This window comes from Electrona antarctica (assembly GCF_951216825.1).
Source record: "Electrona antarctica genome assembly, contig: scaffold_148, whole genome shotgun sequence".
Lineage (NCBI taxonomy): Eukaryota > Metazoa > Chordata > Actinopteri > Myctophiformes > Myctophidae > Electrona > Electrona antarctica.
The window spans coordinates 22,501-38,420 of NW_027638306.1; the positions used below are offsets into that span (position 1 = coordinate 22,501).

The 15,920-nt window shown below is 43.6% G+C and overlaps 1 protein-coding gene and 1 long non-coding RNA gene across 3 annotated transcripts in view; one reads left to right on the forward strand and one right to left on the reverse strand.

The window, feature by feature from the left end:
* The window catches only part of LOC306918196 (ras-related protein ralB-A-like), a 19,184-nt gene extending 17,470 nt beyond the window's left edge, over positions 1-1,714 (forward strand). For both annotated transcript variants that reach the window (XM_079531074.1, XM_079531075.1), the window contains one exon: positions 1-1,714. This exon is cut by the window's left edge and continues 587 nt beyond it. The gene's annotated coding sequence lies outside the window, so the exon portion shown is untranslated.
* LOC306918197 lies at positions 1,640-3,200 on the reverse strand. Its single transcript, XR_013789300.1, has 2 exons — positions 2,074-3,200; positions 1,640-2,010 (listed from the first exon to the last, which is right to left on the reverse strand). It is a non-coding gene; the product is annotated as an uncharacterized lncRNA (long non-coding RNA).
* Between the last annotated feature and the right edge of the window lie 12,720 nt (positions 3,201-15,920).

Genomic DNA, 15,920 nt, shown 5'->3' on the forward strand with positions numbered 1-15,920 from the left:
TTCAAAAAGCATCGCAAACGAGTTGGGCTCGCCCCCTAGTGGTCCGCTCACTGAGGCCACCGTGGACGCCATCTTGAAAATGATGCCTTTCCAGAAGTTATTTTCACCCAAATTTGTAATGTTATTTAGCATACACAATACTAAAATAATCCATTGGAAAATCTCTTATCAATTATTTTGGTTTTTAACCATATACTTTAATATTTGATTAATTGCAAACAGACCACTAGGGGGCGAGCCCAACTCGTTTGCGATGGTTTTTGAAAACCTTATAACCATACATAACACCATACCAAAAATCTAAAACTTGTCACCAAGTGCACGATCTTGTTGATTTTGGACGAATTAAGACCCAGCTACAGACCAGTTCTAAGCGTTTCTATTGTAAAAAAAAAAGGAAAAAAAAGTTTTGAAAACTCCTTCCGGGTAGGATGAACGTGCTGGCCGTTGACTATCATTGCGCGTGTTCACGTCGGTTCACGTATGAAACAGCGTTCATGAAACTTGTCATCATGAACGTGCGCAATGATTAGTCAACGGACCAGCGCGTTCATGTGTTTGGGTCCAAACTGCAATACCAAATTGGGCCACTATGTCCATTTGGCCTCAGGGTTTCCTCCGGGTGCCGTCTCTATATCCATATATACTCTAAGGGGTCAGCTGCAGTAATAACACACCACTCGCTGACCCTTACAACACCGGCCGGTGCAACTTCCTTATTGCCAGGGCCACACCCCTTCTGGGCCACGCCCCTTCTGTGTCTTTCACCAAAGAGGGAACATTTCACGGGTGATTTGTGAAAGGAAAAAGGGAAGCGTGTCGCAGGGCCGTGGCGATACGACGTCAAATCAATATATATCACCATTTATTTCAAACATTATTTTATACTCTTTGTTTTACACGGGCCTGGCCTATAGAGCGCCGCAGTCCCGCCCCCCTTTCATGGACGACGCCAGGCCCAGTCCCGCCCCCCTTTCATGGACAACGCCAGGCCCAGTCCCACCCCCCTTTCATGGACGACGCCAGGCCCAGTCCCGCCCCCCTTTCATGGACGACGCCAGGCCCAGTCCCGCCCCCCTTTCATGGACGACGCCAGGCCCAGTCCCGCCCCCCTTTCATGGACGACGCCAGGCCCAGTCCCGCCCCCCTTTCATGGACGACGCCAGGCCCAGTCCCGCCCCCCTTTCATGGACGACGCCAGGCCCAGGAAATAGTTCCCAATGCATTTTTCCCTTATAGACATTTCAAAACGTATTTATTTAAAGACCTTATAAGTGTCGTACAAAGCCAACTCTTGTCGTGACAAATCATGACAACAAACACAATATTTTGGACCAAACAAATAATTACAAAGATGAAAAACAACAAAGAAAGTGTTGTAACCTGCCGTTTTCAACTTCTTTCTAATTATTTGTTCAGCCCGAAAAATTGTGTTTGTTGTCATGATTTGTCACGACAAGAGTTGGCTTTGTCCGCGAGCGTAAACGTCTTTAAATAAATACCTTCTGAAAAGTCTGAGGAAAATGAACAGGGATTTATTTTCCGGGTCTCTCGAGGGGGCGGGGCTTTGACGCTCTATACTGTAAATATTATGGTTGAATCGAAAATCGAAAATAGCCACCCTTGTATAACGACTCAGTTTGTTAAAAAAAAAAAAAAAAAAAACTTGGTTATTTGATTAACCTACTAGATTAAGTTGGTTATTGCTTCTAAATATCTGTATCATTTTGGTTATTTAATTGCCTGTTGTCACGGGTGATTTATAGGGAAATGGAAACAGGTGATTCCTAAGATGTGACTAAATTTGACTGAGGAACTGCCATTGGAAATGTTCGTATTTTTCATGTCATGTGAAAGCAGGGAATCATAGCTTCAAATTGACATTGGTTGTTCAGTTTGACCCACCAGTTTTGGAGATAATTATGGCTTATAGAGTAATGTCTTGCAGAGAAACAGTGAGTTGAGAAAACGGGCTTGAAAGGTTCACTTCTGTGGACTCTAACATTACACCTAGCTACATGTTTAAGCATTTATTTCATATTTACATGTCTTCTGTGGTCTCTAACATTACACCTAGCTACATGTTTAAGCATTTATTTCATATTTACATGTCTTCTGTGGTCTCTAACATTACACCTAGCTACATGTTTAAGCATTTATTTCATATTTACAGCATATTTCAGCTCTGACCTTTATTTCAGACATGCTCTAGTATGTGAAGAGTCTGCCTGTGCTATTAACTCATTTTTGAAAAAATAAAAAAAAGCTTTTCTCCTCTGGTGAAAAGCTGGAGTTTGCGCGATGGCAGCAGTCTTTCAGTCAAATCTGGTCACATATTATATTATAATTATATAATGTATACCTTATATTATTAGATACATAATGCGTATTATGCCAATCACTGTGTTGAGTCAAACTATTTCACCTTTCTATGTTGCCGTATACAGTTCAGCGCTACAATGGCACTGCTTTAACCCATTTTGGGAGGGAACCCCTTTTGGTGTTAGCATTATGTTATGCTTTAGCTATTGAAAAATAGCAGATCTACAAGCTCATAGCGCGGCACTCGGTGCCGCGCTATGAGCTTGTAGGTCTGCTATTTTTGAAAAATCGAAGAACGACTGACATAGAAATCAGGATGTCAAAATGGGTTAAGCACAATTTAGACTTCATAATATAATAAAACGGTGGTTCCCAAACTTATTCATGTCCTCAAATTGACACCACTTTTTCCCCGTGGACCCTATTTGAAAAGATATGCCAGAGACCCCCATAAGAGAAGATTATTTTTTTTATGGCTCTAACAGTGATTCTCAACCAGTTTAATTTCAAGGACCCCCAGTTTGACATGCATTAGTCTACAGACCCCCCATTTAATGGGATTTCTCTCTCTGGGACCCCCAATTTATATTGTAAAATCAATGTTAATTTAACTCGGAGTGTACAAATCCATTTGGTTCCATTTGAACACTCAGAGTTGCAGACCCATAAGGGTCCATTTGGTTCCTAACAATCATTTAGCGGGAACTCCCCCAAGGACCCCACTTTGGGAACCACTGACCACCGACCCCCATCTGAACATATGTTGTTCCAGGGACCCCCCCCCCCCAGAAGCAAAGATTGAGTTAAAAACATTCGCTCTGAAAGGATATATATTCAAAGATTTGCGCAACATTTTCTCGATTTTTTTTCCTCCAAAAATAGCAGATCTACAAGCTCGTAGCGCGGCACTCGGTGCCGCGCTATGAGCTTGTAGGTCTGCTATTTTTTAAAAATCGAAGAACGACTGACATAGAAATCAGGATGTCAAAATGGGTTAAGCACAATTTAGACTTCATAATATAATAAAACGGTGGTTCCCAAACTTATTCATGTCCTCAAATTGACACCACTTTTTCCCCGTGGACCCTATTTGAAAAGATATGCCAGAGACCCCCATAAGAGAAGATTATTTTTTTTATGGCTCTAACAGTGATTCTCAACCAGTTTAATTTCAAGGACCCCCAGTTTGACATGCATTAGTCTACAGACCCCCCATTTAATGGGATTTCTCTCTCTGGGACCCCCAATTTATATTGTAAAATCAATGTTAATTTAACTCGGAGTGTACAAATCCATTTGGTTCCATTTGAACACTCAGAGTTGCAGACCCATAAGGGTCCATTTGGTTCCTAACAATCATTTAGCGGGAACTCCCCCAAGGACCCCACTTTGGGAACCACTGACCACCGACCCCCATCTGAACATATGTTGTTCCAGGGACCCCCCCCCCAGAAGCAAAGATATGAGTTAAAAACATTCGCTCTGAAAGGATATATATTCAAAGATTTGCGCAACATTTTCTCGATTTTTTTCCCCTCCAAAAATAGCAGATCTACAAGCTCGTAGCGTGGCACAGAGTGCTGCGCTATGAGCTTGTAGATCTGCTATTTTTCAATAGCTAAAGCATAACATGATGCTAAAAACACCAAAAGGGGTTCCCGTACAGAATGGGTCAACTCCAAAGTGTGTAAAAAGAAAAGTGTGGGTGTGATCTGTCCACTCTTTGTTGGTGTTAATTTAACCAAAATTGGACCCACCAGGGTTAATTTGGTTCCATTACTACACTCTTCAGAGTTTAAGTATTTGACTGTGAATGTACTGATGTTTTATTTTTGTATCCTTAGTTGCACGTGTTTAAATTTCAAAGAAAAGGTTGAACATAAAATGTGACGTATTGAGTTGTAATTCTGCATAGAATTGGTCTCGACCCAGGATTGTACTTTTTGCTTACGTTGTGCAATATTTATCGTATTGTATTGATGAGAAATCTACCCTGACCATGTTTAGGTCTAATATTGTAATAATAATATAGAGCGTATAATAGTCTAGTAGCCAAAAAGTGAACCCGGACATGTTGAGTACACCAACGTTTGATGTTAGAAATGTTTAGTATGGGTCCCCAGCATGTAGAAACCGATGTTTGAAATGTTTAGTATGGGTCCCCAGCATGTAGAAACTGATGTTAGAAATGTTTAGTATGGGCCCCCAGCATGTAGAAACTGCCGGATGCTAACTTGCATATGTTGAGCAATTTTCATAATTGGCATAATATGTGACCATACCAATTACAACCTATAGAAGGCAAAATATTCAAAATTTCATCATGATTTATCTAGCATGTGATGTGTCAAACTAGGGGGTTTTCATGATGCTGAATCCATTCCAAGCATTAGTTTTGCAAAAAAAAAAAAAACACTCACTGGGCTTAAAACGGCCATGCCCACCCCCAAATGTGCTGACATCATCAATTTGTGATGACGGCATTGGCCGCTTTTAGCCCAATGAGTGTTTTCTTTGCAAAACTAATGCTTGGAATGGATTCACCATCATGAAAACCCCCTAGTTTGACACATCACATGCTACATAAAGCATGATGAAATTTTGAATATTTTGCCTTCTATAGGTTGTAATTGGTATGGTCACATATTATGAAAATTGCTCAACATATGCAAGTTAGCATCCGGCAGTTTCTACATGCTGGGGACCCATACTAAACATTTCTAACATAAAACGTTGGTGAACTCAACATGTCCGGGTTCACAATGGGGCTCTATGGGCTGGCTACTAGACTATAATGAAAGCTGTTCCATGATCATACATAGCAGCATTAAGGGCCTTGCAAACGGGCAGCGATAAAATGCATCTATAGTTCATTTTCAATGCGACAACGCAGGCGTATTTACGTGAGCGCGGTCCCGTGCAAATTGTCGCGCACGTGCTCGTTTTCGTGTGCACACTCTCAGAGTTACAGACCGTGCTTGAGGGAGCCACTGATTTAAGGCGCCTATACCTGCGTTTTTTTTGTTTTTCCTGTGCGAGCGGAGAAGTCAACGACGCCAAGCGCAGTGCGTGCTCGTTTCGTGGACATGCCCGCGACGAACTCACCAGACCTGCACGGATTCTGTTTAGCTTTGGTTGGTCCACGCGTTGTGGTGCCGCTCTGGAGCAGAGCTGTGGTTGGTCCACGCGTTGTGGTGCCGCTCTGGAGCAGAGCTGTGGTTGGTCCACGCGTTGTGGTGCCGCTCTGGAGCAGAGCTGTGGTTGGTCCATGCGTTCCTCGCTCCCCGTTTGAAAGAACCTTAACACTTTGTGTTAAGTAATAACTGCCTATGATTTGTAGCATGAAATTCACTGCCATTAAACCACAATGATAGTTGACCTGCGGAGTCCCTCAGGGCCCTGTGGCAGGCCCCCTCTCCTTTTCTCCCCTCTACGCGGAACCTGTTCGCTGAACAAGCTCAGAGGGAGGCATTGTGGCTGAATGTTGACCCCCAGAATAGGGACGTGCTGGACTTCAAGGGGTTGATTTCATAGAAAGAACCATGTTTGTAAAAAATGACTTATCGTATAGCATGAAACTTCACCACTTCCACTCACTGCCTTAAAACTATACAAATGAATCACACATTCCTGTTATATGAATAGAGTTGTGCTTTTGTTTTTGTCATGAATGCTTGCATTTTCACAGATCACACACACACGCCTTAGATTAGATTTGTAAAGGGAGTGTATTAAATCCAATGAAGCTATCCATTAATGGCGTTGTGTGAGCGGAGTAGACTCTTATTGTGATAGCTCGGATGAAACCGCATGCATTAATGATATGATATGATATGATATAGTACTTTATTGTCAGTTCACACTGAAATTTGTCTTGCGACACAGCAGCCAAGTATGCAGAACACATATATGTACACACATTTGACATAACACAAAGAACAAGACAATTTACATACATAAAGACATGAAGACGAGAGCAATATCCACCGCTTAGATTATCCTGTGGCTACTACGACTCCTGATTAAGCCTCAAGGTCGACTGAGGACCTCTTTAGTCTGACCTTATTGTATGCTGGTACACCATATCTCCTTCCTGAAGGTAGCAACCTATATTCTCCATACAACACATGCTTAGTATTAGAGGTGATATTCCTTGCTAACCTTAGGATGCTGTTATCATACGTGGATGTATAAAGTTTCTGAAGTTGTCCAACAATCTTTGAACAAATGTTCAGTTGTTGCAGCATTTGTGACTTTAGGGCTGCAGACAAACATCCATACCAGGTGGTACTACAGTACTGAAGAACACTCATAATAACAGAAGTGAAAAACAAAAGACGAATCCGTCTACTAGCACCGAAGGATCTTAGACGGTGTAATTATTACACACGCACACATTGTGATAATATAATTATTACACACACACACACATTGTGATAATATAATTATTACACACGCACACATTGTGATAATATAATTATTACACACGCACACATTGTGATAATAAAATCAACCCTATGGTTATTTGCTGAGTGTGGCTGGGCTTTTGAATTTGCATTGCTTGTGCATAAACGAATGAGAGTTTTGGCCACTAGATGGCACTGGCTGCCTACTGTCTCGTCAAATGATGACGTGCAGGCTGGTGCTGATGATGAGAAGGACAGTAGGCCAGTGGTTCACAATCTTTTTCATGTCAAATTGACACTAATCAGCCCGCGGACCCCCATTTGAAAAGACATGCCAGGGACCCCCATTTGAAAAGACATGCCAGGGACCCCCATAAAGACATGCCAGGGACCCCCATAAAGACATGCCAAGGAACCCCATAAAGACATGCCAGGGACCCCCATAAAGACATGCCAGGGACCCCCATAAGAGAAGGTTTTTGAGTGGTGTAAACCACTCCTACAACTGGCTTTTGTGTGCAGAAAAAAATGACCACGGTTGCTATGTTCAAAATAATTTCTGACGTAATTAAATCACACCCGGGTGAACTGGATGACCGTAGCAACCGTGGTCATTTTCTCTGCACAAAAAAAGCCAGTTGTGAAATCACATCCGGGTGTGATTTCATTACGTCAGATCAGAGCTGATCAGGCTATATAATACCTTATTACGTCAGACCACAGCTGATCATGCTATATAAAACCTTACACCACTCAGTTCACACGGGTGTGATTTTTAGTCTACGGACCCCCAGTTTGACATGCGTTAGTCTACGGACCCCCAGTTTGACATGCGTTAGTCTACGGACCCCCAGTTTGACATGCGTTAGTCTAAGGACCCCCAGTTTGACATGCATTAGTCTACGGACCCCCAGTTTGACATGCGTTAGTCTACGGACCCCCAGTTTGACATGCATTAGTCTACGGACCCCCAGTTTGACATGCATTAGTCTACGGACCCCCAGTTTGACATGCATTAGTCTACGGACCCCCAGTTTGACATGCGTTAGTCTACGGACCCCCAGTTTGACATGCATTAGTCTACGGACCCCCAGTTTGACATGCATTAGTCTACGGACTTCCAGTTTGACATGCATTGGTCTACGGACCCCCAGTTTGACATGCATTAGTCTACGGACCCCCGGTTTGACATGCATTAGTCTACGGACCCCCAGTTTGACATGCATTAGTCTACGGACCCCCAGTTTGACATGCATTAGTCTACGGACCCCCAGTTTGACTTGCATTAGTCTAAGGACCCCCAGTTTGACATGCGTTAGTCTACGGACCCCCAGTTTGACATGCGTTAGTCTACGGACCCCCAGTTTGACATGCGTTAGTCTACGGACCCCCAGTTTGACATGCATTAGTCTACGGACCCCCAGTTTGACATGCATTAGTCTACGGACCCCCAGTTGGACATGCATTAGTCTACGGACCCCCAGTTTGACATGCATTAGTCTACGGACCCCCAGTTTGACATTCATTAGTCTACAGACCCCCAGTTTGACATGCATTAGTCTACGGACCCCCAGTTTGACATGCATTAGTCTATGGACCCCCAGTTTGACATGCATTAGTCTACGGACCCCCAGTTTGACATGCGTTAGTCTAAGGACCCCCAGTTTGACATGCATTAGTCTACGGACCCACAGTTTGACATGCATTAGTCTACGGACCCCCAGTTTGACATGCATTAGTCTACGGACCCCCAGTTGGACATGCATTAGTCTACGGACCCCCAGTTTGACATGCATTAGTCTACGGACCCCCAGTTTGACATTCATTAGTCTACAGACCCCCAGTTTGACATGCATTAGTCTACGGACCCCCAGTTTGACATGCATTAGTCTATGGACCCCCAGTTTGACATGCATTAGTCTACGGACCCCCAGTTTGACATGCGTTAGTCTAAGGACCCCCAGTTTGACATGCATTAGTCTACGGACCCACAGTTTGACATGCATTAGTCTACGGACCCCCAGTTTGACATGCATTAGTCTACGGACCCCCATTTAATGACATTTCTATCTCTGGGACCCCCAATTTATATTGTAAAATCAATGTTTATTTAACTCTTAGTGTACAAATGGACCTATTAGGGTCCATTTGGCTCTGGAGCAGAGCTGTGGTTGGTCCACGCGTTCCTCGCTCCCCGTTTGAAAGAACCTTAACACTTTGTGTTAAGTAATAACTGCCTATGATTTGTAGCATGAAATTCACTGCCATTAAACCACAATGATACTTAGTTGACCTGCGGAGTCCCTCAGGGCCCTGTGGCAGGCCCCCTCTCCTTTTCTCCCCTCTACGTGGAACCTGTTGGCTGAACCTATAGCTGATTTACAAGCTCAGAGGGAGGCATTGTGGCTGAATGTTGACCCCCAGACCTCACTTTGGGAACCACTGCCCTATAATCTATTTGTGATCATGTATTTACAGTGTATCCAGTATGTATTTACAGTGTATCCAGTATGTATTTACAGTGTATCCAGTATGTATTTACAGTGTATCCAGTATGTATTTACAGTGTATCCAGTGATGTAGTTTTATTTCTGGGAAGCAGAACTCGGAGATATGAATGCAGAATGTCTTAAGTGGTGCAATCACTTCCTTAACACAGTGGATGCGGGAAGAGGGATTTCTACGTGGTTCAAATATCAAACGTCACGTGCGGGAAGAGGATTTCTACGTTTACCGCATGTTTGTATTGATTACTTTCAATCGTCCTTCTACACACCCGGGCACTTTATCAACTAGCATCGGATGATAGCACAACACTCCGATCACGTGATCGCAAAAAAAAAAGAAAGAAATGCCTCACCCCCTCCCTTCCTGAAAACAGCACGAGGCAGCCCAGCCCCTGTATTGTCACTCACGTAAAGGCTGGAGACTCCCATGCATCTCGGGGCAAAATAATGGCTTCGTCTTCATAACCAAGCTGGCTGCAGTCTTCTTGTTTATCTTATAATATCTTTGTTTCAGGGAGGGGAGGGCTCTCTCATGTGACTTTCAATGGAGGGAGGGGTTGTGTGTGTAATCTGATCCGAGTGTGACTTCAGTGTCTCCGTCAGATTTCTCTAATTTTTTCTTTTTTCTTTTGTATCGCCTGTGGGAGCGGTTATTTCTTTATCATGATGATCACCCCTGGTCAGATAGAACATGGCAAATGTGTTGTGTTGTTTGGCAGTAATACTAACCGCCTAAAAACATCGGAGGGAACTCAGCGCGAGCACGGCTTTCAGAGTTTTTATGTCAGACAGCGTCTGACAAAACCGTACGGTCGCCCCTTTTCCACCTCGCCCCACTACTCTACCTAGCTGTAAATAACAGGTACGGTCGCCCCTTTTCCATCTCGCCCCACTACTCTACCTAGCTGTAAATAACAGGTACGGTCGCCCCTTTTCCACCTCTCCCCACTACTCTACCTAGCTGTAAATAACAGGTACGTTCGCCCCTTTTCCACCTCGCCCCACTACTCTACCTAGCTGTAAATAACAGGTACGGTCGCCCCTTTTCCACCTCGCCCCACTACTCTACCTAGCTGTAAATAACAGGTACGGTCGCCCCTTTTCCATCTCGCCCCACTACTCTACCTAGCTGTAAATAACAGGTAGGGTCGCCCCTTTTCCATCTCGCTCCACTACTCTACCTAGCTGTAAATAACAGGTACGGTCGCCCCTTTTCCACCTCGCCCCACTACTCTACCTAGCTGTAAATAACAGGTACGGCCGCCCCTTTTCCACCTCGCCCCACTACTCTACCTAGCTGTAAATAACAGGTACGGTCGCCCCTTTTCCACCTCGCCCCACTACTCTACCTAGCTGTAAATAACAGGTACGGTCGCCCCTTTTCCACCTCGCCCCACTACTCTACCTAGCTGTAAATAACAGGTACGGTCGCCCCTTTTCCACCTCGCCCCACTACTCTACCTAGCTGTAAATAACAGGTACGGCCGCCCCTTTTCCACCTCGCCCCACTACTCTACCTAGCTGTAAATAACAGATACGGTCGCCCCTTTTCCATCTCGCCCCACTACTCTACCTAGCTGTAAATAACAGGTACGGTCGCCCCTTTTCCATCTCGCCCCACTACTCTACCTAGCTGTAAATAACAGGTACGGTCGCCCCTTTTCCACCTCGCCCCACTACTCTACCTAGCTGTAAATAACAGGTACAGTCACCCCTTTTCCATCTCGCCCCACTACTCTACCTAGCTGTAAATAACAGGTACGGTCGCCCCTTTTCCACCTCGCCCCACTACTCTACCTAGCTGTAAATAACAGGTACGGTCGCCCCTTTTCCATCTCGCCCCACTACTCTACCTATAGCTGTAAATAACAGGTACGGTCGCCCCTTTTCCACCTCGCCCCACTACTCTACCTAGCTGTAAATAACAGGTATGGTCGCCCCTTTTCCACCTCGCCCCACTACTCTACCTAGCTGTAAATAACAGGTACGGTCGCCCCTTTTCCACCTCGCCCCACTACTCTACCTAGCTGTAAATAACAGGTACGGTCGCCCCTTTTCCACCTCGCCCCACTACTCTACCTAGCTGTAAATAACAGGTACGGTCGCCCCTTTTCCATCTCGCCCCACTACTCTACCTAGCTGTAAATAACAAACATAATTCATGTTGGTGATAATTGTCTCTGTGACATGTTCTTTCTAAATTTTACAGAGTATAGAGATCGACTACTATACAATCAAATAAATCTGTATACAAGATCATTTCAGATTTCAGAGAGGGAGGGAAATACTAAATTAAAAACAATCGCGGGGGGCGAGTTGGTAAAGGGGCGAGTCGTTTGGTATTCATCCTGTCTACCAGATCCGTTGTTAAATTAGACATTGTCGTAACAGATGAACTGGTCTATAGACCACCTATACTTGTGTGTTCACAGTGGCTGTTGTAGAAGAGAAGAGAAGTACCAGGCTACTACTTGGCCTCACTCCCCGAACCCACCTCACCCCTGCCCACTTTGACAGGCTGGAATGGCTTAGGGTTGACGACAGAGTACAGCACCTTGCAATGGGTCTGGTCCACAAGATTCGCTACACCACCAAGATACCCATGTACCTGTCTAAATACTTCCTTAATGTCAACGAAGTCCTCACCCACAACACCAGAGGGAGTTCAACAAACCATGTGCAACCCAGATTCGGCACAAACAAGGGACTAAATTAATTTCGCTCCTATGCCACCAAAATGTGGAACACCCTACCAACAGTCATTAAGACATGCAAATCCCTTGACTCCTTCAAAACTGCTCTCAAAGGGCACCTACGGACGGCTGCAATGCGAAACTGGCCCCCGTAAAATCTGAATCCCCCCACCCCCCCGTTTCCCCTCACTGTATAATATACAGTGAGGGGAAACGGGGGGGTGGTTCTAAATTATGTTTCTTTTCCCTTTTTACCTCCTATGATGATTTCCTTTTGATTATATAGTTGTGTATATTCGTACGTCTCTAAATGTTTTGATGAATTGAAAATGGTGGGCCCTATTGTAAACAAGTGAAATGCTTTATGGTGTCGTCCACTCACTGTTAACAGTTTTTGTATTGAGTTGTACTTGAAATGTACTGTAATTCTGCAAACTGTTAATAAATCAATCAAAACCAGGCCGATACCCCCCTAGCTCTGAGCTTTATTCCCCTTCATTGCATATTGCACATTTGATATGTAAGTGTATAAGTGGCAGCGGTGGCCGGACGGATTGCCGAGCGGTCTTGATACCGGAAGGTCGCCAGTTCGAATCAGCAGTCCGACACGTTAAAATTACCACCGCTGAAGTGCCCTTGAACAAGGCATTGAACCACTACGATGAAATATTCTATGAGCAGGGCCTGGCTGGAAACAAGTTATTGAGCTTAGCCCAGATACCCTGGGTAAATATAGTAATCATTTAATTTAATTTCATTTAATTTCATTTCATATAAGAGATCATTTTAAAGAAGTTATTGATTTTTTTGTTGTTATTTTCAGGTATATTCAGTGATTTGACTTAATTCAAATATCACTTGTTTTTTCTTTTTTACTGGATAATCCTCCCTACTATAGAGTGTGCTGACCATATAAGGAGTTCCTCCCTGTCCCCAGTGAGCCCCTGGGGTCAAAAAACCCTAGTTTCAGTTTTGGTGGCGGGTGGCAAAGCCTTCATCCAATCAGGATGAGAGGGGCCTTCCTCCAATCATGATCGAGTGGGGGCGGGCCTTGGTGCACATGCTGTTGGCCTGTTGCACTTCCCCCCACTGTAGAGCGTGCATGTGCACATTTTGTTACCGGGGCGGACTGGGTGGTTTTCCAAATCACCCAAATCACTGAATGCTCCTTTAAGTGATTTCATTTTATGATTTAGTTTAGTTCATGTAGGATGTATTCTTAGGAAGTATATAGGGCTTTAGGCCTATAGCCTAAGTATTTTTCAATTGAAGTTGTATTTTATATTTGGCCAATTAGAGTGCCCGCTGTATTTAGTTAATAAAACATGTAGGCTATACCTCTTTGTAACCCCCTTTAACAAACGTATCTGTCTCAGTCCTTTCCTGGTGTTTCAATTTACACATTGCTCTTACCTGATCATGTCTAAAAACAGTCCTGTAGCCTATGTGTAAAGTTTAGAGTGTTGAATGGAGTTCTTTATCTCCAGAAGAAAATAAATTAAGTTGGTAGTCTTACGTATAGAGAACAACTTTCTTTGTGTAGCATTAGGCAGAAGCAGGGATTGAACCCGGGGCTCCTGACCAACGCACAACCTACCGTGCCAACACAAGGCTATTGCAGGCTCGGTCTTGCCCGGGGGCTACATTTGGGTTTCACAATAATTATTGCAAACCACACTTTAGAACAGTGCACTCATAAATAGGCCTATATGATTTTTGTGTTGCTCATGGTGTAGTAAATTCTGTTGAAATGGTACACAAGTTTAACGTGACTCTTTTGGGCACCGGTCACAGCTGCACAGGTGGTATTTGCTCTACTGCACTGCCACCTGGTGGCCACACCACAGGTGTAATGCGTTCTAAAGCAGAATGAGAATATAATTAAAGTCTGTACATTACATCCACCACTGAAGATAAAATCATAACTACAGGGAGGCACGTGGGCATAAAACTGCTGAATAAAAAGTACCATTATAATGCCCCGCCTTTCTAATAATAATTAGATGTATTCATAGAAGCACTATGTTCCTTCCATGAATGTATTGCAGAGACTCTTGGGTAATGAAGTCGGCTGACATTTGGTTTGTATCCAAAGTGGCCACTGATGCACCAAACTATATACAGTGGCGCCGCTTTAATGTCACAGATTTTCAGCTTCACTTTGCTCCCCACAGAAGAGCAGTTAAGGCCTTGACACACTGCTGGCACCCGGATTCGAACCCAGGACCTTCTGCTTACCAGGCAGGCTTACCAGTGGAGTTAGACTTTGCTGAGATCACAGTATAGCTATTCCACTGTGTTACACTGTACCATGCCTCCCCCTAGTGGCCGTTTATGGTATGTGCACCGTGCATGAAACAGTGTAATTCAGGCATACATGTTTCTTCCCAGGAGGAAGTCACTAATGTTGCTCTGGAGAGGGAAGTCTGGAGCACTCTGGTGGAGCTGCTATTTTCACTACTTCTTAAACGTTTTCATTGATTTATTCATGGAAATTATTGTTTTGCACCAGTGCTTCTCAAAGTGGGGTCCGGGGACCCCCTGGGGTCCTTGGGTGGGTTCCAGGGGGTCCCCAATGCAGCACGACAATCGTTTGAACCACACGACTAGACACCAGCGCAACAGACTGTCTTCATGTTTAAAATGTCATTCATAACATTTTGGGGCAGGCCCGTCTAGAGTTTGAATGGACAGGTATCAGTCAAAAGGGAGACATCGAAGAGGAAGGATGGATCAAGGTCAAAACAGGTCAGCTCCATATATGGAGATCAATGGGTTTGAGGTCAGATGTAGAGTTGCTGGCCGGCTCCATGATCTAGGTGATAATCCAGTCTTCTCTATGTATGGTTATCCAGGGTTTGATGACGACAGTGTCATGATCTTCACTGACGGCCATATGGTGGTGTGACGTGTCACAAGGTGTGAGGGACTGTTAGCTCAAATCTAAAATGATACATAACCCATTAAGACCTGCTGCCCCTTTAAGGGGAGTGCATAAAAGGGGTGGCTAGGATTGTGGCCTTCTGTTTGCCAGAAGCCTGAGTTCGGTGTTTGTTTGGAAGAGAGAAAACCTGGAGCAAATAATGTTGATGCTTTCATCAATCATTTTGGCAATATGGGGATATGTTTGGAATCGGTGGCATATACTATATTCCCTTTTATAGAGTTGTATTTTGCAGAGCTGGGACACTGCCATCAATACAGGGTAGGGAGGATGGGTTTTAAGAGGATTTTTGATAATGTTCAAAATGCTAGGCCTGCTGTTAGCCTACTTTATACTCTTATCTCCCAGAGCCTTCCTGGGTTATCACATTGTAGTGTATCAGAGGGAGCCTTGAGTATGTATGTTTCTATCAGAGAGAGCCTATATGTATGTATTGTTTTGTATATTTTTGTCGATGTTGCTGGGATGAATTGGTATTGAGGGCTGAACCATAAAATGTTTTATTTGTGATTTATTGTAGTCCGGACTATCCGTTCACTGTTTTTCCCTCCCGTGACATTTTATCTATTTTTGAGCTTGGGTTTTAATAGGGCTGAGGACATGGGTGTATACTGGGCCATTAATATTATTATTGCTTGTTTTGGATTTTATTTGCTGTCGTTACTTATTTACTTTGTGCTTTTGCTGTGCCATATTTATTTTGTAGATCTATTTTCAAAAGATTTCCATGCATTTGAAAAGTTGAAATGGGGCATTTTGCATAATGAGTACTTTTACCCTTGATTTGTACTTTATTAATTTTCTTTTGTATATGAAACATTGACAGACAGACAAAACACAACCAAAGAAATGCATAACAAAACAAACACATAACATAACAAAACAAAACAAAACAATATAACAGATGTTAATTTTGATGTCAATACTTTTGTACTTTTACTCGAGTAAAGTTGCAATGCAAAAATGGAAAACATAGTTCTCAAGATAATTAAAATCTGAATATATATATATATATATATATATTAACGAAGATGTCACTGGTGGACGG